Source organism: Trachypithecus francoisi, unplaced genomic scaffold (genome assembly GCF_009764315.1).
Source record: "Trachypithecus francoisi isolate TF-2019V2 unplaced genomic scaffold, Tfra_2.0 Lachesis_group3, whole genome shotgun sequence".
NCBI lineage: Eukaryota > Metazoa > Chordata > Mammalia > Primates > Cercopithecidae > Trachypithecus > Trachypithecus francoisi.
In genome coordinates, this window is record NW_022681468.1 from 91635856 (window position 1) to 91663345 (window position 27490).

Sequence of the window (27490 nt, forward strand, 5' to 3'; positions counted from 1 at the left end):
AATTTAGGAGCAAAACAGTTTTTTTTAACCATATTACTTAAATTACAATAAGTACAAATAAACTTCAGAATGACAACGTGGGGCTATTGAGTACCGATAGTTGAATGTGGGTTATTCAGATGCTAATCGTGTATAAACACTCAAATGTATATTAGAGCTAGATTAAGCACTATTTTCAATTTTTCAAAAGTTAAGGAAAACTCAGAGGCACTGGTGTTTGGCATAATTACTCCTTAAAGAAGAATAGAAAAATACATGTGACAGTAACCTTGATGACTGATTTTGAGGTTACAAAATAAAGTGACCACAGAACATATTCCAGGAAGCATCTTGCTATATAACACTGTCCTAAGCAATTCCAGAAAGCATGCCCAAGTTACATAGGGAACTACTTAAACTATTTTATGACACCAAGCCATCAGCAGTTTTGAAGACTCCATCATGTACATATCGTATTCACTATAAATCCTATCTGAGTTTTCAATGTTTTATCTCATTCCCAAATAAATTCATTACAATAACAACTATAAACTAACAATTACCCTTCATTATTTAGGAAATCCATCTAAACATTTAAAAGAAACACATTTGTTTCCCATCTCTGAAACTAATGTGTTTCTTTTAAAAGTATGGAACTCAGGTATTATCTTTTGATAATAGTATAGATGGGACTGAAGTGTGTATAGCCCCTAGATTTCTGAGGATGTGCTTGACTGATGGGAAGGCTGCAAACCATATGAGCCATCTCCTTGGAAATGCATCTTCCCATGGGGGCTGATTCCTACATCCATACTGAGGAGTTAATCATTTGCCATTGGCAAGAAACAAATGCAGCCATTTTCACACTGACATATAGTGTCTACGGCTCTATAGATTTTTCAAAGGAAATAGATTCAAGCTCTATCAGACTGAAAGATTAGGAAATAATAATCACAGATTTCTTCTCTTTAGAGTCATTTGTCCTCTTGCTCCTGATTTTCATCAATTCTCTGTAATTTTCACCCACTCTGTCTCAGGATCGTGAGTTATCATTGGTTGCCACCAGAACACTCCACAGCAATTTGTCTTATTGAAACATGGGCTGGCCTCATGGCTGTGAATAATCATTCACTCCCTAATGTATCATATATTCTCTAAAATTCTCTCCCCTCCTAAGGACTGCATAATGCTGTCCCAGGGCTGATGAGGCCAGAAATTGTTTTCTTGGGTTTTGAAAAGTGCTATAGTTATAACATGTTCATTTTTAAAATTCGCATCAGGTTGAAAGCATTTCCAGAAAACCAAATAATTAAAGTATCCCCTTGTGCGTGAACAAGGATCACTTTGGCTTAGGAAGTAGATGCCGTTGGAATAAACAAAGCTCCTGAATTGGGCACTTTCACCTTTTTCCTTGTTTGTTTGTTTGTTTGTTTTCTTCCTGGCTGGGTCTAGTTTTGCTGAGAATTAGTTGATTTGAAAGACTTTAGATTTGTCTATTCGCTAAAAATTTCATATTTAAACAGTGATCTATCCAAGATTCTAATATGCCTTAAAATTACATCCCTTTATTTCAATATGTGGCAGCAATTCCAATTTCAATAGTAACAAAACTTATTAGTAATGCAGGGAGATGAGTGCCAGCTTGAAGTCCTTCGCAGAGTTTTGGTGGTGTACATATAGTGTTTTCTTTTGATTCATTTTCTTGGATGATAGCATTATAAAAGAAAAAACACTTGCACAATCATATTTAAAGGACTTTTGGACATCAATATAATTCCCATAAGGCAACAGTTTGGTGAGTTAAATGTAAACACACCAGGAACATATGGATTGAATATTTCTTAAAGTACACATGGGCTCAAGAATTAAGGGAGCTAGTGTTTGGCAAAACCAAAGATTGATTTTGCCAAACAAAATATTTGAAAAGTAGTTTGATATATTTTCAGCAACATTAATTACTAGGCAACAATGACAATGGCCATTTTGATTATAAAAAGCACTACCAAATTGACAATAGGCAAATTCAATTCCAACACTTAGTCACAATGGATATTATATTTATCAGAACTCATTGCTGTCACCATGTAGATAAGTCCCCTGGCAACTACTAAAAGCCACCAATAGAACTATAAGGGCACAATATCCATCATAATCTGCATTGAGTGGAGGCAGCTAACAGTTCTTTAATGTTCAGATCTACATAGGAAGCCTTCTGTCTTCACATTGAGGAATTCAGAGGAGCTGGAAGCAGTGCACAGCTACAGTGGCTGTTCCCTAATGGAGTAACTAAACATAAAGATAGACAAAAAGCGCTGCTCTAGAGAATATTACATTTAATGTTATATAGGATTAAGTCCTACTAAAATATTGATCAATAAATTATTATTGTCACTGTGAAATGCATAGACCCAGATTTGCTCTGAGGTTGGTACAAAAGTCATTGTGGTTTTTGCTGTTGAAAGTAATGGCAAAAACTGCAATTACTTTTGCACCAACACATATATAATACTGTAACAAAATTCACGCCTAGATCTTCTGCTTTCTAGCTCTGTGCTCTTGTGCTAGTTACGTAAACTCTATGAGTTTCAGTTGCTTACCACCAAATAAGGGTAATAATCCATATAAAATATGGTTTTGTGAGGTTTAGTGATGACATGTGGGCTGTGGCTAGCATGATGCCAGGTCATATAGAGTGCTCAGCCATACCATTAGAAGAATTAAGATTATATAGGTTTAAAATAAATAAGCCAATTTTCAATATTCGACTTCCTAAATTGAACAAAGTGTCCTAATTATATAATTTAATAATTATTACCAGTAAAATATTAGTAATGATTATATTGTGTAGATTATTAAGCTGTTTAAATTAACTTATTAAGATTATATAACACAATCATTTTGGTGATTCTCTGATAAGAACTTTTTTCAGATTGTCACTTTAATCATGATCTATTTTTCAGCTACATCAATGAAAATGAGTGAATATTCCAAATTAAGTATTTATCACAGGGGCTGAAAAGGGAGGCAAATTTGTAATAGCTGCAAATATTAACATTGATATCATCATAGATTATTCCTAGTTACGTAAATTTATATGTTACATCTCTATGTATACTTGTTATTGAGATAAACCTTTGGTTTCTACAGTTTATATGGCAATATAAACTGTAGATAATATGATATAATATAAGCAAAACACATACACTCACACGCGCACACACACACACACACAACTTCATTTCCTGTTTAGAGCCCTCACTGATACACTAAGTAAACAGCTGTTATACTGATTTACAATATACATGAACCGAGCTAAAGAAAATGCTTATTCTTCCAACCAGTGTTTACATGACTCTTATATTACTGCAATCTTTAGTTTTAAGAAAGAGCTAAAGAAATTATCTGCAGAGAATTTTTAACACTCAGAGGGTTTTATGTGTGAATTACGCTGGAATCAGTGTGTACTTATTGTAGTACTCTTTTTGCCTTCTGAAATGTTCTCATCTACAACAACACAGTTTTGATCCAAGATGACTAATTTATAGTTTTTGAAAGAGAAGAAAATAAGAGAATGAAAATGACATCTTAGGTTTTTTGTATTCACTCATTTGGGAACCAATTGATTCAGATGCAATTGAACTGAATACACAAATGAACGGGGCCTAACATGGCTTATAGGAGCACATTAAAAAAAATGTGTCTCAGTGTATTGAAAACCTTTTAGTGCAAGGTAGGGGGTTCTCAGTCTTTTTCAAACCATGACCCTACATTCAGGCACACTCAACCAGCCCTCTTCAGATGTGCCGAAGAATCTTTTGTTCTCCTTGCTCTTGGAAAGACCTGCTCACAGAATCCTACAGTGAGACACAGAGGATGTCATGGGAATTAGCACAAAGGTTATGGGGTGCACCTGACACATGAAGAGGTCTTCGCTGCACGTGACAGAACAAATCCATTTCAACAGAGGGGAGGTCAGCGCCTGGGAATGGGTTTCAGCCCCGTGACACCCGCATCCTGGCAAGTTGCAGTTGAAGGACCCTGAGATTGAGAATCCTCATGTCAGTGGCACCAGCTCCCTGGCTGTGGCCCTTGCGATGGTCCCCCAGCATGTGTTTAATTGCTGTTAAAGAAACACTTTGCAGCTGGCAACTCAAAGTGTATGGGATGCTTCTCCATTCTCCCATGTTAACTCTCTTGGTGTTTTGCAGAGAAGTAAGCTTGGGCTGTCTGTGAGGAAGGCCCCTACGTGTAATTTGCCTCAGATAGAGGCAGCCTGGGGCATGTGTTTTGGCTTCCTGCCTTCTTTCCATTTATATATTTATTTATTCATTTTCTTTTCCAAATAGGATTTCTCCCGAGAATTAAGTCTAACACCTGCTGCGCCTCAGTGTTTCAACACGATGCGTGGGAGTGATCTGGGCTTGGGCAGTGGGAGTGGGAGGTCAGCTCCGAATACTTTTTCTGGTGACTGACTGCGTATAAGATCATCCCGGGTTGCATCTCAACAGCGCTTATCTCTAACCTAATCATGTCCCCCCTGATATTAGCAGTATTTATAGAGGTGTTAAAAGCATGTTTTTAAGTAAACCCGGGCTGGTAGAGCAGAAAGCCAGTCTTAGATTCATTCTGTGTATAATCCAAGCAAGTCCTTCTTGGTTGCTAAAATAAACAATTTAATTTACCATATAATTTATTACTACACTCAAGGTTTCTCATCTCACTTTTTCTATAACAATATAGAATCTTTTCTCTCCTCTAAGAATTAGGGCAAAACACAAAACAAAAACAAAATTAAACTCTACAGTGGAGATGTGCCTAGAGAGAAATTTTTTTTAATTATAAATTTTTACATTAGAATTATGGCTCCATACAGCATTCTGGGAAAGGAAGCAAATTCTTCTGCCTTGTTCAGGAGGTATGAAAACAATTTAAAAATGCCATGCTGTGACCATTGGCGTACTAATATTCAGAATGTTTTTTTCTTCTGAGTGGTGGCTATTTCCTAGCAATTTTGTATTGTTTATTCATCTCTATACTCAGAAGTCTCCTTTCTATATCTTAACCTCTGTTTAATGGGTAATCCAGATTTCAAATTTAGTATGCGATTAGCAAGCATATTAAGCAAGAAAGACTTCACCAAAACAGGCAGTAGAATTTGTTATTAGGTCTGCAAATTATGGTCTAAAGTGACTGCAAAAATCACCAATTCTTACGATAGCTGCTCTTCTCTACTTCACTCCATAGTTAGTTGTACAAATATATTTACTCAGAGGAAGGATTTTCCTACTGGTTTTCTCAAAAAGTAAGTTGTAAAATATAAAAACTCACAGAAATGTGGCCATGAGTAATTGAGCAATTTGCTTCGTGCTGACATTGAAGATTACTCATTATATCTATCTGGCTTTTCTGGAAACCATGACAGATAACACGATTCTTGTCCAGAAGCTCCCATGTTTTGAAAATTTCAAAGTAATGGCAAAAACCACCATTACTTTTACACCAACCTAGTACTACTTTCTGAAATTTAGAAACATATTATTTCCTCTTTCTGGTAATAAATATATTAAGAATGGAAATGTTTCATTTGTTCATCGCAACACAGACATTATGACCAAAGTTTCTTTACTTGGGGAGAAATTCCTAGGACTCTGCATTATCAGTAAAAGTGAAATGGTCGCCATTTTAGTGGACTACATGAAGACTGACTGACTTAGATAAGATAAAGGATTGCACGAAAGAAGACAAAGTGTTATTAAGAGATTACTGTTGTACAAGCAATATTCTGAATCTAGAAGCAAACAAAAAATTGCTTAACAACACATTTTATGCCCGTGCACGGTGGCTCACTCTTGTAATCCCAGCACTTCGGGAGGCCGAGGTGGGCGGATCAGGAAGTCAAGAGATCGAGACCATCCTGGCCAACATGGTGAAAAAAATTAGCTGGGAGTGATAGCTTATGCCTATAGTCTCAGCTACTTGGAAGGCTGAGGCAGGAGAATTGCTTGAACCCAGGTGGCGGAGGTTGCAGTAAGCTGAGATCACACCACTGCACTCCAGCCTGGCAACAGAGCGAGACTCCATCTCAAAAAAAAAAAAAAAAAAAGAACAACAACAAAAAAAAAACATTTTATTTGCAACCGGTCACTTGTGTTTATATTATAAAACTACATTCATATCTTTAAAAACTTGATTGTCTTCTTAGCAAGTAATATACATATAAAATGAATTGATTTATATGCCAAGTTATTCAGTCACTAAATTATTATTTTATTTATTTATTTATTTATTCATTTATTTATTTTTTGAGACAGAGTCTTGCTCTGTCACCCAGGCTGGAGTGCAGTGGCGCCATCTCAGCTCACTGCAAGCTCTGCCTCCTGGGTTCACACCATTCTTCTGCCTCAGCCTCCCCAGCAGCTGGGACTACAGGAGCACGCGGCCACGCCCAGCTAAGTTTTTGTATTTTTAGTAAAGATGGGGTTTCACCGTGTTAGCCAGGATGGTCTCGATCTCCTGACCTCGTGATCCACCCGCCTTAGCCTCCCAAAGTGCTGGGATTACAGGCATGAGCCACAGCACCCAGCCCACTAAATTATTTAAAAAGTGGACCTACTTAGTGAAAATGTAAAATGGATCATTGCAAGCACATTGTGAAAAGATATACAGATATAATCACCCTCATCATTATTCTTATTCATTATTTCTCATGTGTTACAAAGCCCTTTACTGTTAACATTCTCTTCCTTAGTAATTATTTACTTGATAAAGAATGTCTTGGGATTTTTGTTTCCAATCAGGAAGGAATAACTGGAATAAAATTGATCATCCCACCATGAACAACAAAAAATAAGTAAACAGAAGGAAAAAATGCCTTGAATCAGTGGTTTTTCAAGACATTGGACATTAGAAAAGAAAGAACAGTCATCCCGGAGAAATGTAAATAACAAAGGTGAGCCCTATGACTGTCCCAAATTCCTGCCTTGAATGAGTTTCTGGGCACAGGGAAGAGGGCTTCTGGAGTTAAGGAGATTGGCCTGAGATACCAACGTGGTGAGAATTTTCAGGACAAAATCATCCCCTTGAATATTCAGCTGAATGCTAATCTGTATATGACATTATGAAAAGAACCACCCAAAGAGAGTAGAAAGAACAATGCTTGGTGCCCAGATGGGAATAGGAGCAATTCCTGTTTTCATCAGCCAGAATGGGCATTGGGTGGATTATTCAGAAAGATCTTTACTCAGTGATGGGAAAGAATTAGCTGTAGACAAAACCCTAATCCCACGTAACAAATATTAAAATAAAGAGCTGAAAGGGTCAAATAGTTTTCAAATAACTACATCCCAGGGAAAAGCTCAAAACACGTTTATAAGAATATGAAAAATATCAAGAAACAATAAACGTAAAGTTCACAGTGCCTGGCATCCAAACAAGGTTTACCAGTCATAGAAAGAAGCTAGAAAATGTCACCGTAAATCAACTGAAACTGATCAAGAACTGATCAAGATGTTAGAACTAGCATACAAGAACATAAAACAATGATTACAGCTATAGTACCTATGCCAATAAGGTTAAATAGAAGCATAACAATTATTAAAAATATTTAGATTGAATGTCTATGGGTAAAAAGTACAGTTACTGAGGTTAAAATTATATTGGATGGTAATAACAACAGATTAGACATTGCAAAAGAAAAGATTAATGAACTTGAAGACATACTAATAGCAACAATTCAAAAGATAAAGAAAAATACAGTACAAATTTAGAAAGAGTATCAGTAAGCCATGGGTCAATTTTCTAGCAGGCTAATACATATATAATTGAAAATCTGTAAAGGAGAGAAGGAGAGGGATACCAAAGAGATATCTGAAGAAACAGTGAAATTACATTTTTGTATGTGATAAAAATTATAAATTCAAAGATCCAAAAAGTTCAATTAATGCCAACAACAGAGAAAATTACACCAAATCATATTATATTCAAATGCAGAAAATCAGTGATAAGAATGAAAGTATTCAGAAAAAAAGTCACATCAACTTTAATAGATGAGACAAAAATAAAAAGCATAGTGAGATGTTAGATTTGATCTAAACATGTCAACAATTAGATTAAATATAAGTGGTCTAGGTGCCTCCTTAAAAGGGAGAGAATGTGCAACTGGGCCAAAAAGCAAGATCCAACTATAAGAAACATAGCTAACTATAGGAAACAATTTAAATGTAAATCCATAAATAGTTTATAATTAAAGGGATGGAAGAAGACATACTACGCTAGCACTAGTAGAAAGAAACCAAGAATGATTATATTAATATCTGACAAAATATATTTCAGATCAAAGAATATTACCAGGGAAAAAGAAAGCCATTCCATAATGATAAAGAAGTCATTTCATTAGTGAACATTATAATACAAAATGTCCATGTACCTAATAACAACACTTTAAAATACACAGTGTAAAACCTTATAGAGTTGAAAGGAGAAATAGACAAATCCAAAATAATAGCTAGGGACTTCAATTTTCCTATTTTAATAAATAATAGAAGAATTATAAAGAAACCAGTAAGGATAAAAACAGAATAAAACTATCAACTTAGGCCGGGCATGATGGCTGAAGCCTGTAATCCCAACACTTTGGGAGGCTAAGGCGGGTGGATCACTAACGAGGTCAGGAGATCGAGACCATCCTAGCTAACATGGTGAAAACCCGTCTCTACTAAAAATATAAAAAATTAGCTAGGTGTGGTGGTGGGTGCCTGTAGTCCCAGCTACTCGGGAGGCTGAGGCAGGAGAATGGCGTGAACCTGGAAGGTGGAGGTTGCAGTGAGCCGAGACTGTGCCACTACACTCCAGCCCGGGTGGCAGAGCGAGATTCCATCTCAAAAAAACCAAACAAACCAAAAAAAAAAACTATCAACTTACTTGTCCTTATTGACATTTCAAGTATGGTAGAATACACATTATGTTCATGCACAAATGGAACATTTATCAAGGCAGACTATACTTTGAACCTTAAAGCAGTAACAATAAATTTAAAATAATTCAGGGCTTACAAAATGTGCTCTCTAGTCACCATAGAATTAAATAAAAAATAACGAAGAGATCTCAGAGAATTCCCAAGTATCTGAAAACTAAACAACACATTTCTAAATAGCCCCTGTTAAAAATAGAGCAATAGAGAAACTAGAAGTTATTTTTCAATTAAATGAAAATGACAACATATCAAATTTTGTGGATTTTTAAAGTCAGTACTTATGAAAAAATCTGTAATGTTAAGCACCTACAGTAGAATAAAAGAGAGGCTTCAAATCAATGACTACAACTTCTTTCTTAAGAGATTAGAGAAATAGGAAATAAAACCCAACAGAAGCAGAGGACAGAAAATAATAATAATGATGATGATAATAATAGAAGAAGAAACAATAAAATACAACTTAGAGGCCAGGCATGGTGGCTCACATCTGTAATCCCAGCACTTTGGGAGGCCCAGGCAGGAGAATTGCCTGAGCTCAGGAATTCAAGACCAGCTTGGGCAACATGGTGAAACCCCATCTCTATTAAAACACAAAAAAATCAGCTGGGCATGGTGATGCGCAACTGTAATCCCAGATACTTAAGAATCTGAGGCACGAGAACTGCTTGAACCCATTGCACCATTGCAATCTAGCCTGGGCAACAGAGCAAGATTGTCTTCAAAAAACAAAAGGGAAGAAATTAGAAAAACAATAGAGAAAAGGAATAAAACCAAAAATCTTGTTTTGTTTTGTTTTGTTTTTTCCAGAAGTAATAAATAAAACTGTTTAGCCTGTAACCATACTAATCAGGAAAAAAACGTCAAGACACCAATTATCACTACCAGGAATGAGAAAAATTATATCACTACATATTTTATATATATCACAAAGATATTAAGGGAGTACTATTAGCCATTATTATGTCAATACATTTTACTGCAAATGAAACAGACAAACTCCTTTAAATACACAAACTGTCAAAACTCACTCAAGATGAAATAGAAAACTTAAGTAGCCCCACATCTATAAAGAAATTATAGTATATCAAATCTAACAACAAATATAAAGTATAATATATCCCAACCAAGGAGGTTTGTTTCAGAAATGCAGAGTTGGTTTAACATTGCAAAACAATCAATGAAGTCACCACATTAACAAACTAAAAAATAAAATATGTAAATCTGTATGATATTCTGAATAGACCAAAAAACAATAAATTGACAGAGTCCAACATTTATTCCTGATTAGAAAAAAAAATACTATCAGCAAACACGGAATAGATGGGAACTTTGTAAACCTGATAAAAGCACATCTATGAAAAACCTAAAACAAACATTTAATTAATGGTGAAAGACTAAATGCTTCCTGATTAGATCTGGAACAAAGCCAACATTTTCCTTCTCACCACTTCTTTTCAACATTGTATTGGAAGCACTAGCCAGTGTAGTAATGTAAACAAAATAAATAAAGGGCATCCAAATGGGAAAGGAAAAAATAAATAAGTCAGTAATCTAACTCTATTATCTGATTACGTGATTGATAATGTGGAAAATTCAGTGGAATTTACACAAAACTCCTAAACGTAATAAACAAGTTTATCAAAGTTGCAATTCACAAGATTGTTAAGTAAAAAACAGTATTTCTGTATGCTAGCAATACATTTCTAAAACGATTTTTTAAAAATACTACTTACAATAGCATCACTCAATTGGAAATATTGAGGAATCTGGCAAAAATATTCAAGACCCTCACAATGAAAACTACAAAACTTTGCTAAGGAAAATTAAAGAATAAATGGAGAGTCATACCCCTTGTTCCTGGGGGAGAAGATTCAGTATTTTAAGTGGCCAGTTTTTCCAAAATCAGTATTTAAATTGAACAAATCCCAATTAAAATGGTAGCAGGCTTTTATGGTTGAAATTAGCAAACTAATTCTAAAATGTATGTGGAAATATAAATAGCCTTTGAGAACATAGTTAATTTTTTTTTAGAAAAGGACAAAGTTGGATAATTAACACCATCTGGTTTTAAGACTTCTTATATTGTGAGATTAATAAAGACACTGAGGTCTTGATGTAGAGCTAAACAAATACACTGAGGGGACAGGAGAGAATCCAGAAACAGAACACACATATATATGGACGACTGACTTTTACAAAGATGCAAAGACAATTCAGTGAAGAAAACATGGCCTTTTCAGCAAATGATTCCGGGGCAACTGGATATCCAAATGTAAAAGATAATAGCTTTGATCTAGTCCTTGTATCATATACAGAAATACATGAGTCTAAATCTAAATGTAAAAACTAAAACTACAAAACTTATTGACAAAAATATAGGATAGAGGAAGTAAGGGGAGTGATGATTTCACACTGTATGTGATGTCAAAATAACATTGCAACATTTAATTATGGGCAGTTGGTTGTATGCCAATTATACTCCAATAAAACTGTGAAAACATGTTTCTTTCCAGTGTAACATGGAAGAAGTCACAGAGAACAGAGGCGTTAACAATTATTAAGCAAGTAGAGATGCAGTAAGTGCATCCAGCCCTTGCATCACCGCAAATCAATCTTATAGATGACAACCTTAAAGATACCATTATTATCATTCTTTCATGCATAAGTAAAGTGAGGTTCTCAGAGAGAATATTTTTCTCAAAACGTATCCACTTACGAGTCAGACAGTTGGGACTGAAATCTGCAGTTCTTTAATAAATTCAGCCTTTACTCTAGTAAGCTGGAATAAACAAGGATCATGGTAATCAGAGTAATAAGACCTGGGTTCAAATTAGAGTTCTCCACCTGCCAGCTTTGTAAACTTGGTGAGTTAATTAGAAACTAAGCTTCCTTTTGTCACCTAAAAATGAAAGCAATAATATGTCTCTCATACAATTTATCTGAGAATAGTATAAATAATAGTAAATATATACCAAAGTACAATAATACATGTATGTTAGTCTGCTTGTGCTGCCATAATAAAATACCAAAGACTGGGTGGGTTCAAGCAATTGAACTGGATGGGCTTCAACATATACATTTTGGAGGAACACAACTCAGTTCATAATAATATGCAAGCAAATTAAGAAATAAGTACAGAATACCTCTTGCTTTTTGACTTTCTTTTGCCTCAGAAGATTATTATTTATTCCCGGTTCTATTCTCACATCCCCTACAGGCCACTCCTAATTGTTATTAAAACAGTTACAATCTACAGCCAATTTGCAGAGAGCACATTTTGACTTCTTCCAGACTCAAGTCAATTCTAGGCTACCAAGCCAGGGGCAGAACATGTGAGACAATGTGGATTTGCAACTGCTTAATTTATTGGCACTGGTTCTACAAAACAGAAGGGAAAGAACTAATGTAATATGCACAGAGGCTCTGGGATACATAAGTTTGGGTAATGCTTTACATATAACTCCAGCGTTCCTCTTATGACCCTGGTTTTGATCAATACATGGATACCTGCCACACTTCTCCTCAGATTCTCCTTCAAGTTTCAACTATCTGGAATCTGTGTTACATTATTCGAGTTACTATTTCTTCTTTTGCAGGTATTTTCTATACCATTTTATTAACTGACATTGAGCAAGGAAAAGTCTCACAGCTCAAATCTTCTTGGTCAAACCCAATCTCTGGGCCAGGTGCAGTGGCTCACACCTGTAATTCCAGCAGTTTGGAAGGCCGAGGCGGGCGGATCACCAGGTCAAGAAATCGAGACCATCCTGGTCAAAATGGTGAAACCCTGTCTCTACTAAAAATACAAAGATTAGCTGGGCGTGGTGGCACAGGCCTGTAATCCCAGCTACTCAGGAGGCTGAGGCAGGAGAATTGTTTGAAACCGGAAGGCGGAGGTTGCAGTGAGCCAAGATAGCGCCACTGCACTCCAGCCTGGGTGACAGAGTGAGATTCCATTGAAAGAAGGAAAGAAAGAAAGAAAAAAGAGAGAGAGAGAGAGAGAGAGAGAGAGAGAGAGAGAGAGAGACAGAAGGAGGGAGGGAGGGAGGGGGAAAGGAAGGAAGGAAGGAAGGAAGGAGGAAGGAAGGAAGGAGCTCAACCTCTGTGTTTGATTCACCTGGTTTTGTGCTCATAGAAAAGAAAACATTTTATAATTCTGCACTCTACATTTCTGACACAGCCATTTTTCCAAGTTCTTGTCAACCAGGGCATTTTCACTTTTTTTCTTTTTTTAACTTCACTCATTTTACTTCTAATAGCTGTGATGCCAGTCTCTCCTCTATGATAATGGATTTCCATTCTCATCAATATAGCTCTTTCAAAGTCCCTTCATGGGTATTGGCAACAAGAAACCGGCAGCTGTAAGGACTGAGAACAGACGCATGTCGTTTTCCTGTGCTTTGCTTTATTGTGCTTCAGGGATAATTGTGTTTTTTTCTAAATGAAGGTTTATGGCAATCCAGTGTCAAGCAAGTCTGTCAGCCTCATTTTTCTAACAAGATGTACTCTATATGTGCCTCTGCCTCACAAAAAATGTGATTTGGTAATTGTTGCAATATTTCAAACATTTTTATTATTTTTTTATCTGTTACAGTGATCTGTGATTAGTGATCTTTGATGTTAGTATTGTAATGCTTTGGGTCACCATGAATTACACCTATGTAAGACTGCAAACTTCATTGATAAGTGCTGCATGTATTCTGACTGCTCCACCAAACAACCATTCTCCCATCTCTCTTCATCTCCTCAGGCCTCCCTATTCCCTGAGTCACAACAATAGTGAAATTAAGCCAATTAATAACCCTAAATGGGCTGGGCGCAGTGGCTCACACCTGTAATCCCAGCACTTTGGGAGGCTGAGGTGGGCAGATCATTTGAGGTCAGGAGTTCGTGATCAGCCTGACCAACATGTTGAAACCCCGTCTCTACTAAAAAATACAAAAATTAGCCAGGCGTGGTTGTGGGTGCCTGTAATCCCAGCTACTCCAGAGGCTGAGGCAGGAGAATCGCTTGAACCTGGGAGGCAGAGGTTGCAATGAGCCGAGATCACACCATTGCACTCCAGTCTGGGCAACAAGCGTGAAATTCCTTCTCAAAAAACAAAACAAACAAGCAAACAAAACAAAATAACCATAAATGATCTCTAAGTGTTCAAATGAAAGGAAGAGTTGCACATCTCTCAACTTCACATCAAAAGGCAGAAACCTTTAAGCTTAGTCAGAAAGGCATGATGAAGGTTGAGACTAGCCAATAGCTAGACTTGGCCAAGTTATGACTACAAAGGAAAAATTCTTGAAGAAAATTAAAAGTGCTACCCCAGTAAATATACAAATGATGAGAAAGTGAAACAGCCTTATTGCTGATATAGAGCAAGTTTTATGGGTATTGATAGAAAGTCAAACCAGCCACAGCATTCCTTAAGCCAAAGCCTGACCCAGAATGAGGCCCTAACTCTCTTTAATTCTATGAAGACTGAGAGAGCTGAAGAAGCTGCAAAAGAAAAGGTGGAAGCTAGCAGATGTTGGTTAATGAGCTTTAAGGAAAGAAACCATCTCCATAATATGAAAGTGCAAGGCGAAGCAGCAGTGCTGATGGAGATGCTGCAGCAAGTTATCCAGAAGATCCAGCTAAGATCATTGATGAAGGTGGCTACACTTATCAGTAGATTTTCAATCTTCTACAAAGCAGCCTTCTACTGGAAGAAGGTACAATCTAGAACTTCGCTATCTAGAGAAGAGAAGTCAATGTTGGGCTTCAAAGCTTCAAAGCTACAATCTAGAACTTCGCTATCTAGAGAAGAGAAGTCAATGTTGGGCTTCAAAGCTTCAAAGGACAGGTTGACTCTCTTGTTATGGAGAGTCAGTCACTAATGCAGCTAGTGACTTTAGGTTGGAGCCAATGCCCATTTACTATTCTGAAAATCCCAGGGCCCATAAGAATTATGCTAAATGGGACAACAAAGCCTAGATGACAGCATATCTATTTACAGCATGGTTTACTAAATATTTTAAGCTCACTGTTGAGACCTACTGCTGAGAGGAAAGAAAGATTCCCCTCAAAATGTTACTGCTGATTGGCGATGGCACCTGGTCACCCAAGAGCTCCGAAGGTGATATACAAGGAGATTAATGTTGTTTATATGACTGCTAACATAATCCATTTTGAAGCTGATAGATTGATGAGTAATGTAAACTTTCAAATGTTATTATTCAATAAATACATTTTGTAGGGCTATAGTGCCATAGATAGTGATTCCTCTGTTGAATCTGGGCAAAGTCAATTGAAAATCTTCTGAAAAAGATTCACCATTCAGTTGACATTAAGAACATTTATGATTCATGAGAGGAGGTCAAAATATCCACATTAACAGTAATTTGGAAGAAGTTGATTCCGGCCCTCATAAATTACTTTGAGGGTCAAGTCATCATTGGAGGAAGTAATTGCAGATGTGGTGAAAATAGTAAGAGACCTAGAATAAGAAGTGGAACCTGAAGATGAGACTGAATTGCTGCAGTCTCGTGGTAAAACTTGAATAGACAAGGAGTTCTTTCTTATAGATGAGCAATAAAAGTAGTCCCTTGAAGTGGAATCTACCCCTGGTGAAGATGCTGTTAACACTGTTGAAATGACAACAAAGGATTGAAAATATCACGTAAACTTAGTTGATATAATAGCAGCAAAGTTTGAGAGCATTGTTTCCAATTTTGAAAGATATTCTACTGTGGTTTAAATACTATCAACCAGCATCACATGCTATAGAGAAATCTTTTGTGAAGGGAAGAGTCAATTGATTCAGCAAATTTCATTATTGTCTTATTTTAAGAAATTGCCACAGCCACTCCAGCCTTCAACAACCACCAACCAATCAGTCAGTAGTGACTCACATAGAGGCAAGACCCTCAACCAGCTAAAAGATTACAATTTCCTGAAGGCTTAGGTGATTATTAGCATTTTCTTTAGCAATAAAGTATTTTTAATTAAGGTGTGTATACTTTTCTTAGACATAATACTATGACATACTTTATGGACTACAGTATAGCATAAACATAACTTTCATATGTACTGGAAAAAAGTTGTGACTCGCTTTATTGCAATATTTTCTTTATTGCCGTAATCTGGAACTGAACCCATGATACATCTGAGGTGTGCTTGTATTCTGATCTCTTCTCCCATCCCTGGATTTTTAAACTGTTAAATAAGAACGATAGAGCACTGTTCAAAGTACTTGTTAGAGAAACATTTTGGATATGAGTTCTCGAGCATTATAGAATATGTGTCACAAACCTCATGGACTGTTAAGCCTCCTGTGGAATTACATTCTTATTAGCATTTCTATGAAGTGTCTAATATGAGAACAGATTTGTTCAACTTTTGGAAACCAACTGATGAGCTGAGTTAAGTTTTCAATAAGCAACACTATATTTTATTATTTACAGTTTTAAACCTCTAAATATAAGACAAATTGGTGGCTCCTTCACTGGCTTACATATATGTGTCTATTATTGAAAGTTCATATAGATTCAGAAGGTCACACTTTCCTTTATATTCACAGTGTCCAGATTTGAAAATCAATGTGAATATGACATGTAAATCTCAGTTTTTAGTTTTAAAAGGTATTTCTTTATAATTTTCTAATCATATTTAGTATCAGTCCATATAGATATATGGAATTAGAAGAGAGGGGTTATATTATAGTGCCTCTTTAAATAAAACTTTGATTTCTATTCATAGAAATTTAATTTAAGATAATTTTTGGTAGTAAAAATTCTAGGAGTAAAAAGTGTGTTCAAATCTTTTATGGCCTTCTTTGGATTGCAATAGTGTTTGTTTTTACTTAAACTTGTGCTTTTTTTTCTTTCTTGCAATTTGTTACCTGAATATGTGTTTGCAAAAGGGGTTCTTCATGTTAGAGGTAGAAAATTTTGTGAAATATTAGAAAACCTATGAGTTTAATGCTCTCTCTTCTGCAGAAATAACATGAAATTTAAGAAACAAGAAATCTTACATAAGCCATACTTCAGTCTATCGATGTGTATATGAAACCACTAATTCCAGTTTGGGATTTAAGCAGTTCTGGACCAATCCTAAGGCTCTTCATGCTGCCTACTCCAGGGAGGCCTGAAATGTCAAAGTCTTATGTCATCTCAATTGTCATATCCCATCTTGCTGCAAACCACATAATCTATGAGGATCGCTGCCATGAAAACTTATCAGTGCTCCTCTCCATGAACAACATCTCCCCAGTTAGAGTCCTCTTTACCAAGTCTGAACATTTTCAGATGGAAATATCTATTCATTCACCTGCAGTCAGTGCATAGAAACATCACTTAATGAGAACTATAACAACCTCTGAGCTCTCTGTTCTTTAACCTTGTAATATACTCTCTCAATTTTTGGTTAAGCAGTCCAGTGGTATAGCACCAGGGACAGAAAGACACTCTAGTTCTTCATTGTTGACATGAGAATGCACAAAGACAAGCTCAAGTTTCATTTTAATGGTGATGGAAATGGGAGGGGTGAATAAAAAGCTGCCTCTATAGAGTGTTTTCTGCTTGTTTGACAGAGTTCTGTCATCAACCAAACATTATTAGGGGACACTTGTCTGTCAAATAGTATAGTCACTCAGAATAAATACTATTAAGAAACCACAGGCTGGACTATCACGCTAACAGTTATTTAAGCTACATATTCTGTATGACAATGAATATCATGTTTACAGTATTTGCCAAAATAACTTACATTTTACAGATACACCCCTAGATTACTGTTCAGAGGCTTGATGCCATGCCATTAAATTAATACTGAATTCACGTACTAGACAATTAAATTAGTACCTCACCCCCACTGCCTCCCACTCTCCTTTCACCTATCTCAAATTTGATTGCCATTTGATACATAAGGTACTGTTGACACAGGTTGCTATGATGCCAGTTTACCAAAGAGATTTTTAAAAATTTGTTTAGAGAGTGTACACACTTCTTCAAAGATAAATGCACACCAGAGAAAATCCTAACAGCTTTTAATTTCCATGCTTTTCAATTTTATTGTTGTAAATGCAACTGTTTATAGGACTAATGACACAGGCTGGCTCTGTTGAGTCAATTACATCAGTAGGCAGTTGGATCAGATTCTTTACTCATGTTCCATTTACTCTATGTGGATGTTTGATATTTGACTAAATTGAATTGCACCAGAGAGCCTTGGTGCTTTCCGTCCTCTGCATCTCTGCACACTTTACAGAACAATGAAATAAATGATAATATGCTAGATGCAGGGTGGTGACTGTGCACAAGCACATGTGGCCATAGCTACACAGTGAGCAATAGTCAACCAGCAGCTCGGTGTGTTATATGAGATGCCTCAGCGATGGCAGGATTCCATGGGAAGAAACTTATCAGACTGATGTATGGTGTATATATGCTTCAATTTTTAGTTTATTGTTGTTCTGTTTCTTAATTTCACAGGGGAGGGAGAAAGTGGGATCGATGAAGACAGAAAAAGGGGTAATTTGTGATGTCATGTGCTCCTGTTAGTGACAGTAACACAGGACCATCTGGACTTGGGTAACATGCAGGCAGATGCTAAGCAGACTCCCCACACACTCCTAAATGCCAGAGTGCTTCTCTGCTGACCCACAACTAAGCATGCAATTCTGGTAATGAGCCACCCAGTGTGCAGAGAGCTTGATGGTTCCGATTTGTGCCACACTGTGGGAAGATGCATAATGCAGCATGGCTTGCTCGCTCATTTCCCTCGTGACATATACCATGATATTGTCACCATCTATTGTGTTCCTAATAATGAACCAGACATAGTATGTAAATAGTCTCATCTAATGCCAATAGCAAAACTCAAGGAAGCAGTAATATCTACCATAATACATAAGAAACTGGAGACTCCGGATGCTTATTTATTTGCCCTAGAGCACCTGGCATTGGTATTTGAACCCAGATCTGTCTAAATCAAATCATATTATTTTACTATTATGTTAGAGCTTCTCCAACAAACCCATCTTTTTTTAAACATCATTGGTTTTTGAAGGCCAGAGTCCTCATAAAACTTGCAACATTGGTATTAAGGAAATATTTGTTACATTCATAATTTTATTTATTTTTTTAATTTACAGCACCTCTACCCTAAAGCATAGTGACAGAAAACAGCTAGTTAAAACATGATAATGTATATCCTAACTCTTCACATATCTTAGAAAGAATTAGATAACCTAGCCTCAGTGGGAAAGATTCTATTTGGGAACTAAATTTCAATGACCAATTTAGAATTGCTACTACTAATTGTAAAAAAAACACTTACTCATTTTGCAGTTTTATAATCATACATAAGTAACTAGATCATGAGGGCAAAAGAACAAGCCATAGGATGCCAATTCTGTATGTGTTTTATGGGTTAATCTTGGGGTAAAATTTATCTGTTAGTTTGAACTCAAGCAAGAACAATACCGTTATCTTAACAATACAAAACAAGAAATCTAAAGCTATTGTTTTCACACTCTCATAAGGAAACAACTAGTGTGAACTTGTTTGTTTCCCATTTCTATTTGAGGCCTTGCTAATGTACTTTCTCCAGTGCATTTTAACCATCTTCCATGGACCCATATTTTGGGACAATGGAAGAACTTCAGACCAGACTTACAAAGGCTCTCTCATCACCTGAAATATAAGAGCTGTATCAGTGTTTTAGGGTCTTAAATCAGGTGGAACTCCTTTTCTTTTTGCTGATCTTCCAGAGTTAACGTTTTCCATGAAGAAAATTTAGGAAGTTATGGCAATAGCTTCAGGTCTCTCCTGGGCCCACACAATAACTATATCTTGGTAATCATTTCAATACAACTAATGAAGAAACATAGTTAAAGATCTACAGCTGCTGCACCAGTCAAGAGTGGGGTAGTGAAGTGCATTGTAGTAATACAAGGACTTTTCATCATTGAACTTCCAAAGGTGTGTAGTGATGTAGTTTGACATGGGTTGGTGTATTTTAATAATTACCTTTCCAATTTTTGAAATAAAGTGATGGACAAAATATTTAAAATTTTATGTGAGTTTTAATCTTCTGCAGCATTCAACCAAGTGAATTTGGGTTCGTGACTGTAACTCTTTGCTTTAGTTTTTCTGTCTCCCAGACTTCACACAGTTCTTTGAAGCTTCATGGTGGGTAAAAGTTTTCTATTGTATTCTCTGTTAGAATTTTTAAATAGTGAAGCAATGTCTCAAATATACTGTGTTGAATCTTTAAGACCTCATGCTCCTTAATAATCACCTTAGAAATTAAAATAAACTGGAAAGCATTCAAGAATATGTTTTAAAGACATTTGTGACCATTATGAACATTGGTAATTTCATATATATATTTTATATACATATACACAGATATGTATATGTATTTTAGCTTACAAAACAAAGACATGAAGAATAACAAGAGGTCTCAATAAAGATAAGAAAATTGTTTAGAGTTTGTGGAAGCCAAGGTATTTGATAGCAGTAACATCATAACATGGCGGTTATCATACATATATTAAGCACTTGCTTGGAGCTGAGTATCGGGTCACAACCCTGAAAGCCAAACATTTCATCTGTATTTTACAAATGGAGAAACTTGGTTTAGAGAGGCAAACTGCCTCCCCAAGGTCATTTGATTAGTACGTTCAAGAGAAAGAATTTGTCTTTTTCATTCCCGAGCCTCTATTATCTTTTAATTAATCCTATCCTCACACACAAAAATTTATCTATCTAAAACTAGTCAAGTAATTTGTTTATTTTAAAAAGGAAATAAATAAAACATATAATCCAGGCATTGCTTCCAGTTAACTTACCGATGTCTCCCCAGTTCCTGAGAGTAAGAGCACAGTGTGGCATTGCTCTGTCCAATATATTGAGGATGCTGTACTGAATAATGTTTAGGTATTTGGGAACTGGGTTCAGATTGCCTGAAATCATGTATAGTTCTATCAGTTATTAGTTGTGTGTGATTAACTTCTCTGTGCTTGGGCTACCATATTTATAAAATGGGAGTCATGACAGTTCTTGTCCTATAGTATTATTGTGCAGACTAGTTGAATTGAACTCATATACACACAGTAAGAACCCAATAAATGTCAGTTAAAATTATTATGGATATCAGTTGTTGAACAAATGGGTAGAAATGTCAGCAAGGAAGATTTCCATCTCAATGGTTTTACCTTATTCTCTACCAAGCATTCATGCTTTCTTTGATTTTTTTTTTTTCTTATTGCATCATCCTGGTGATTTCTCCAAAGCAGTAGAAGCAGTTTTTCAGAATAGTTTTGCCTATTGTCAGCTAGCTATATGAGACATGGACTTCCAGTTGCCCTTGGAAGTCACCAAGGTATTATCTGAGATGAGATATTACCCAAGACACTGGACGGCATCCTAGTGCCTGAAATCAGTCACTTCTATCACCAGGTGAGCTGATTATTTCAGGGAATTTTACTCACCTGATCTTCCATTAGGGCTGCTTCGCAAACCAGAGCATGTGCTATTTCTAGTGAAATGATGACCCTGCTTCAGAACGCAAGTACATTAAGGACACTTAATTACAGATGATGGTCCTGTTTAGTTGTTAAGGGAGTGAGACAAGATGGAAAATTGTGAATTTAGATTACTAGATAACAGAGACTTTTTCTTTTGTACAGGTAACTCATGATTTAAGTATAAGTGACAATGAAAATTGAACCACACCATCATTTAAGAAATTGCCCTATGATAGAACTAGAATTTCATATATATTTGGAACATTCTCAGCTAAATTGACCCGGTATAATTCCAGGAATATGGCAGTTAAAAATGTGCCCTTTGGAGGAAAAAGAGAGAGTACAGATTCCAGGATAATAAATACTGGAGGAGTGGGGGAATCAGAGTATTGGCTTCCAGCTGGCATGGCAGAGGTGGTCATAATTGAGAAAAATAAAAACTTGGATTAGGCAGCCATTCAGTATACTCAAGCTGCTACTCTGCTACTACTAGATCAGTATGCCTCAAAATCTAACTTTTACCATTTTGTAACAACTGTGGTCCCTTGCACTGCTATAATAAAAAAAAAATCCATCTTATTGCTGTATTTTCTTTACAGATAATAGCTGTCTTTTTATATTTAAGTAAGCATCACTTTTAAATTCTTTTTTCCTATCTTTTTCCATCCAGAATTTTGAAGGCTATTTTATGTGCCTCCTTAAAAATGTCTAAGTTTATCAGGTTCACAAAATGGAAGAGTTAAGAGGCAAAAACTGTCCTAATTACAATCATGCTCAGCACTTATTAAGATAGGCACACTCCTTAATTCTGTATTTTAACAATCTATATATTATTAATTCTATAAAAATCCAAGCAAAGAAGACAAAAATTGAAGTAAATAATTATAAAGGAAAATCTTTCAAACACATACATCATTTTTCTTTTCAGATGACTGCTCACCTTCTTGGGTACTGGGGCCTCTGTCTGGGGCCTTCACTCTTTAACCTCACCATCTGTCAGTAGGGTTTTAAGGCACAGTCTGGGATCTTTATTTTTCTGCTAACACATACCCAGATAATGTACTTACATTTATTTTAGAGACAAGAATAAAAGTTAAATTTTATTTTAGCCTGTGCTATTTGGAAATCAAGCATCTGGCTGGCTGAAAAAGGCTATGGTACCATTTTGTTTTATAACTTAGAAGGTGCTGAACTCCATTATGAAGGAATTAAATTCTCAGAGGGTATTTTCTGGTGCTGTCTTTCTGAGAAATCATCATCCTTAGCACTCTGCCTCATTTTCCACCAGAATCGCCCTTCACCAGATGAAGTCAGGGAAACTCAAACAGCAGCCTTACAGAAACAAAGACTCCAATCTGCAGAAAGGACCATAATCTTATTGTGTCAGTCAGAAACTCTGAATTGGATCTGCTCGCTAAATTCCCGCTATAATTTTGTCAGCCACATCTGCAGCTCTGTGTCTCCGTATCACTGTACTTGGACAACTCAAACACATTGCGGCTTGTTATTTCTCTCTGGCTTGTTTTTTTCTCTTCTGTCTGTCTTTCCTTGTTTTCTACTTTGTTTTCTTTTTTTCACGTATGTCTTTTCATCTACTGGCAGCTGTTTCCCCTGACCTCGTATATCTAAAAAGAGTGGTGTGTGTAGTTTCCGCATACCTCATGGGGTTCTAGGAGAAATCTGTATCACTGTACTTGGACAACTCAAACACATTGTGGCTTGTTATTTCTCTCTGGCTTGCTTTTTTCTCTTCTGTCTGTCTTTCCTTGTTTTCTGTTTTTTTTTTTTTCTTTTTTTCACCTATGTCTTTTCATCTACTGGCAGCTGTTTCCCCTGACCTCATACATCTAAAAAGAGTGGTGTGACATCCAAAAAGAATGGTGTGTGTAATTTCTGCATACCTCATGGGGTTCTAGGAGAAATTGTCTTGTTTACCATCTCAAAGGAACACCAGTTTATCAATAGAACACACACAATGATTGTGGTGGTGCTAGAAGCTTCCATATACTGACCATCTTGATTCCAAAGATGGAAGGCCCCCGAGGAGTCAAATGTTTTCCCTATAATGTTGAATAATGTAATTTCTATTCACATCTCAACTGCCTGCACTTTACTTCCAGAGCATCCCATTCCATTTTGAAACTTGGTCTGTGAATGTGTTGGGGATAGAGCTAGCTTTTGTCAAGGAAACTGTGTGTATGGGCTCTGCTGAAAGGGACGATGGTCTTCTCGTTGCTGTCTCCTTTTAAAATTGGAGGCGTCTGAACGCAGTGTAATGCTTCAGAAGTGCATGTCTTTAGGAGACAGATTTCTCGCTGCCTAGGTCTGAGCGGAGCGGCCCTCATGCTGCCTGACAAGGGCTGAGCTGCGGCTGCTTCTCCAGAGGAGACAGGACACTGTTTTCTCTGTAACAAGATAAGGCAGCCCAGCTGTATCTCCTAAAACACGCTTTATTTTTGTTGCTGTTGCCCTCTCCCCTCCCATCCCCTCCCCCAGGTCGGCCCTCAGTGCCCTCCCGAGAAGTACACGCGCTTTATGGCCGCCTCTCCCTTTCTGTGAATTAGAGTTGCCCTAATGTCTTAGCCACAGGAGAGGGAACAAGGGGAGTCGGAGGCAGGCAAGGCCATTTCCTCCTCTGGTTACCCTGAGAGGCGAACTGATGAGAGAGGTATTTCATTACATTCCAATCCCAGCCACCGTCCAGAAAGGGGGAGATTCTGTTAATTTTACTGAAGGCAAATATTTATTTTCTTAACATAGCCCTGCATTTTTTTTTTGATACAGTAATTTGGTTTTACCATTGCAATCTGTAACTGAAATCACTCACCTAAGCCAGAAAAGCATCATGCAGCAGATGTATATTTATATTCCTACACTTACATTTTTACTGAATCAAAGTCTTGATTCTTATGTACAGACTTTATCAATTATCATCAGTCTTTATCGGCAATTAGCATAATTTTAGCCTTTCAAAAATTGAGACAGTTTTCTTAATTATTACCTATGTATAGTTAAGCTAGGTATGTATGGTAAGAATTTTTAAAGTAACATAGGATCTATTAAAATATAGTATTTGAATTAAAATAGCTGGGTGTTGTGCATGAGAAATCATGAGAGTCTATTTTCAGCAATCCACGTTTTTTATTTTTCTTTAAGACAGGAAGCAAAGAGCAAATAATTTACAAATACATTTTTTCCTTTTACAGATTTTATATTTCTCTTGGTTATATTTTTAATGCAGCAGTTTGTCCATTCATGATAAGAACAGATCAGTAGCTATCTAGTTCTAATTTCAGATATCCAAAATTGTATAACAAGCTAAGCTGTGTGTTTCCACTTTGCCGGCAGGGTATGCCCTTCTTTGAGGTAGTTGCGGATGAGAATAAACCACCTACAAACAAACGTCCAATCCTAAATCTTGGCATCCTTTAGCTGTGTGGTAAAACTCTATTACCACCTCCCCAAAGGGTTAATGGCGCCACTATCCGAGGGACAATTCATTCTCCTGCTAAACGCGATGACAAATAACCATTATTCTTTCCAACGGCACTGATAATCGGGACAGCTTAAACATTTTTGCCAGTATAAGTGAAACCATTAATCCTCTTGGATTTCATGATAAGTGGTGACTGTGAAATAATGACTGTGTCATTGTAGGCAAGAAAAAATGTTAACAATTAAAACAAGTTAGCCATTATCTTACCGGGTACTGAATCGCTTTCACATTTCATTTGCAATATTGTAAATGATATGTACCTTATTAAAAAGCTCTTATTATCTAAGAAACCTAATTAGTCAAAAATTTGCAGTCACCACTATAATTTTCTAATGATATAAATGCTACAGTGGGTATTGGACATGGGGAAATGTTTCTGTTTATCCATAAAAGATCCACAATATGTCATTGTTTCCCAGAAATATCATAGTATCTAACTTATTTTTTCTGGGTATAATTATATTTTATTTTAAGCGATCCACCTGGCTATTATTGAACAGAATGCAAAAGCCCTCCTTAGCTAACAGTGTATTTAAGCCAAACATTAAGCTTTCTGCCAAAAGATGATAAAAGTCCAAGAAAATAACAATTACAATTTTATAGTGTGTTGGAGTTTTTTTTTTTTTTTTTCCTATGCTCAACTTCAACAAATGAAACTAATAAACTGATCTGGGAGACTTAGTATACCTCCATACTGAAAGGGGGGGGTCCCTGCATTTCTCACAGGGAATGTCCAAGATCAAGTTCAAATCCAATAGTTTCATTCTCCAGACATATAAAATGATGGAAATAACATCAAAATTCTGGAGAAAGAGTATGAATGCAGATATTATATCTAGATATTACATACATGTTTGTAGCCAAGAAGTAAACATTAACAGAATAATTCTACATACAAACACAACTGTACTTTTTTTTCTTTAGAAGTCCTACAGAAAGAGGGACTTGTGTTCAGCATATAGATTCAGTGGTGTGTTGCACAATGCACTAGCATATCTAATACTTATGGAAATGACTCATGCCAAGCACTTAGACTCCTTGTCATTTATAAGTGTTCAATAAATGTTAGCTATTTTAGAATCACCAGTATATCAGATTACTTCAGTAATATCAAATAGAATGTATATGCATATATATGGATGTATAATGGACACAAATGGACTTTCCTACATAAAATGTGTCATAATAGAAATCACAGAAATCAACGCCCTTCTTCCTGGAGTCAAATTCTGCGATTGTGAGTACTGGCTATAACTTTTTAGAATCTGTAAATCATCCTTTACTTCCTCTTTCAGTTTAAATTGCTCAGTGGTGCCTGCTTTGCACCCAGCATCGTGCTTGGTACTGGAGCAAGGGGAAAACAAAAAGAAACCTTATATGTGGCCCTTACCCTAGACTAATACTTTGTCTATATTGGCTCACCCGTTTCCCTATTAAATGTCACCATCGCACTCAATGCCAAAAGCCAACTTAGAAACACATTCATTTTAAAAACATGTACACCAAAACATAAAATATATAAACTGTAAATATCATATGACACAATGGAAAGGAAAATATAATTATATCAAGAATTCTTGGCTAAAGAAAACAGCAGAAATTAAAGCTGCACTTTTGAGCTTCCTAGCAGTGAAAGCAAACATGGAACCAATATAGTCTAGACTTTATCATCAGATTTCTCTTCCTCGCTGCTGGGAAGTAGAAGGCCCCAAGGCAACTCCTCTCTCCTGTCCCCAAAGGTGCAGGTGACCATTTGTTATGTTCTGAAATGTCCTATTCTCAGCAATAATCGTAAATGCAATGGATAAGTCACTACTTTTACGCCTCCCTTCGTTTCTTCTCTCTTTCATTTAGATCGTGGCAGTGATGGGTCTTCAAGGAACTGAAAAGAGCATTGTAACTAAAGTAAGCACAGTGTTATGTTTCTGCAAGCCAACTGGTCACTCTAACCTGGACACTTTACTATAGGAATGGAATGGGAATGGAACCAGTATGGACTTACCTGTGTTCCCCAAAATTCCTAAATTAAAGCTCTATCTGACTGCATTTAAGCCTTTAAAGAAGTAATTAAGATTAAATGAGGCCATAATGTGTCCAGAGTTTGTTCCTTCCCGTGGTTTCATGGGCTCGCTGACTTCAGGAGTGAAGCCACTGACCTTCAAGGTGAGTGTTACAGCTCCTAAACGTGGTGCAGACCCAAAGAGTGAACAGTAGCAAGATTTATTATGGAGAGTGAAAGAACAAAGCTAGGAAGATGTGGAAAGGATCACCAGCAGGTTGCAGCTGGGGGCGGGGGGCTAGCTTTATACCCTTATTTGTCCTCGCCCATGTCCTGCTGATTGGTCCATTTTATAGAGTGCTGATTGGTCCATTTTACAGAGCACTGATTGGTCCATTTTACAGTGCGCTGACTGGTTCATTTTACAAACCTCTAGCTAGCCACAGAGAGCTGATTGGTGCATTTTTAGAGGGCTGATTGACTCATTTTACAAACCTCTAGCAAGCAACAGGGTGCTGATTTGCGTTTTACAATCCTAGC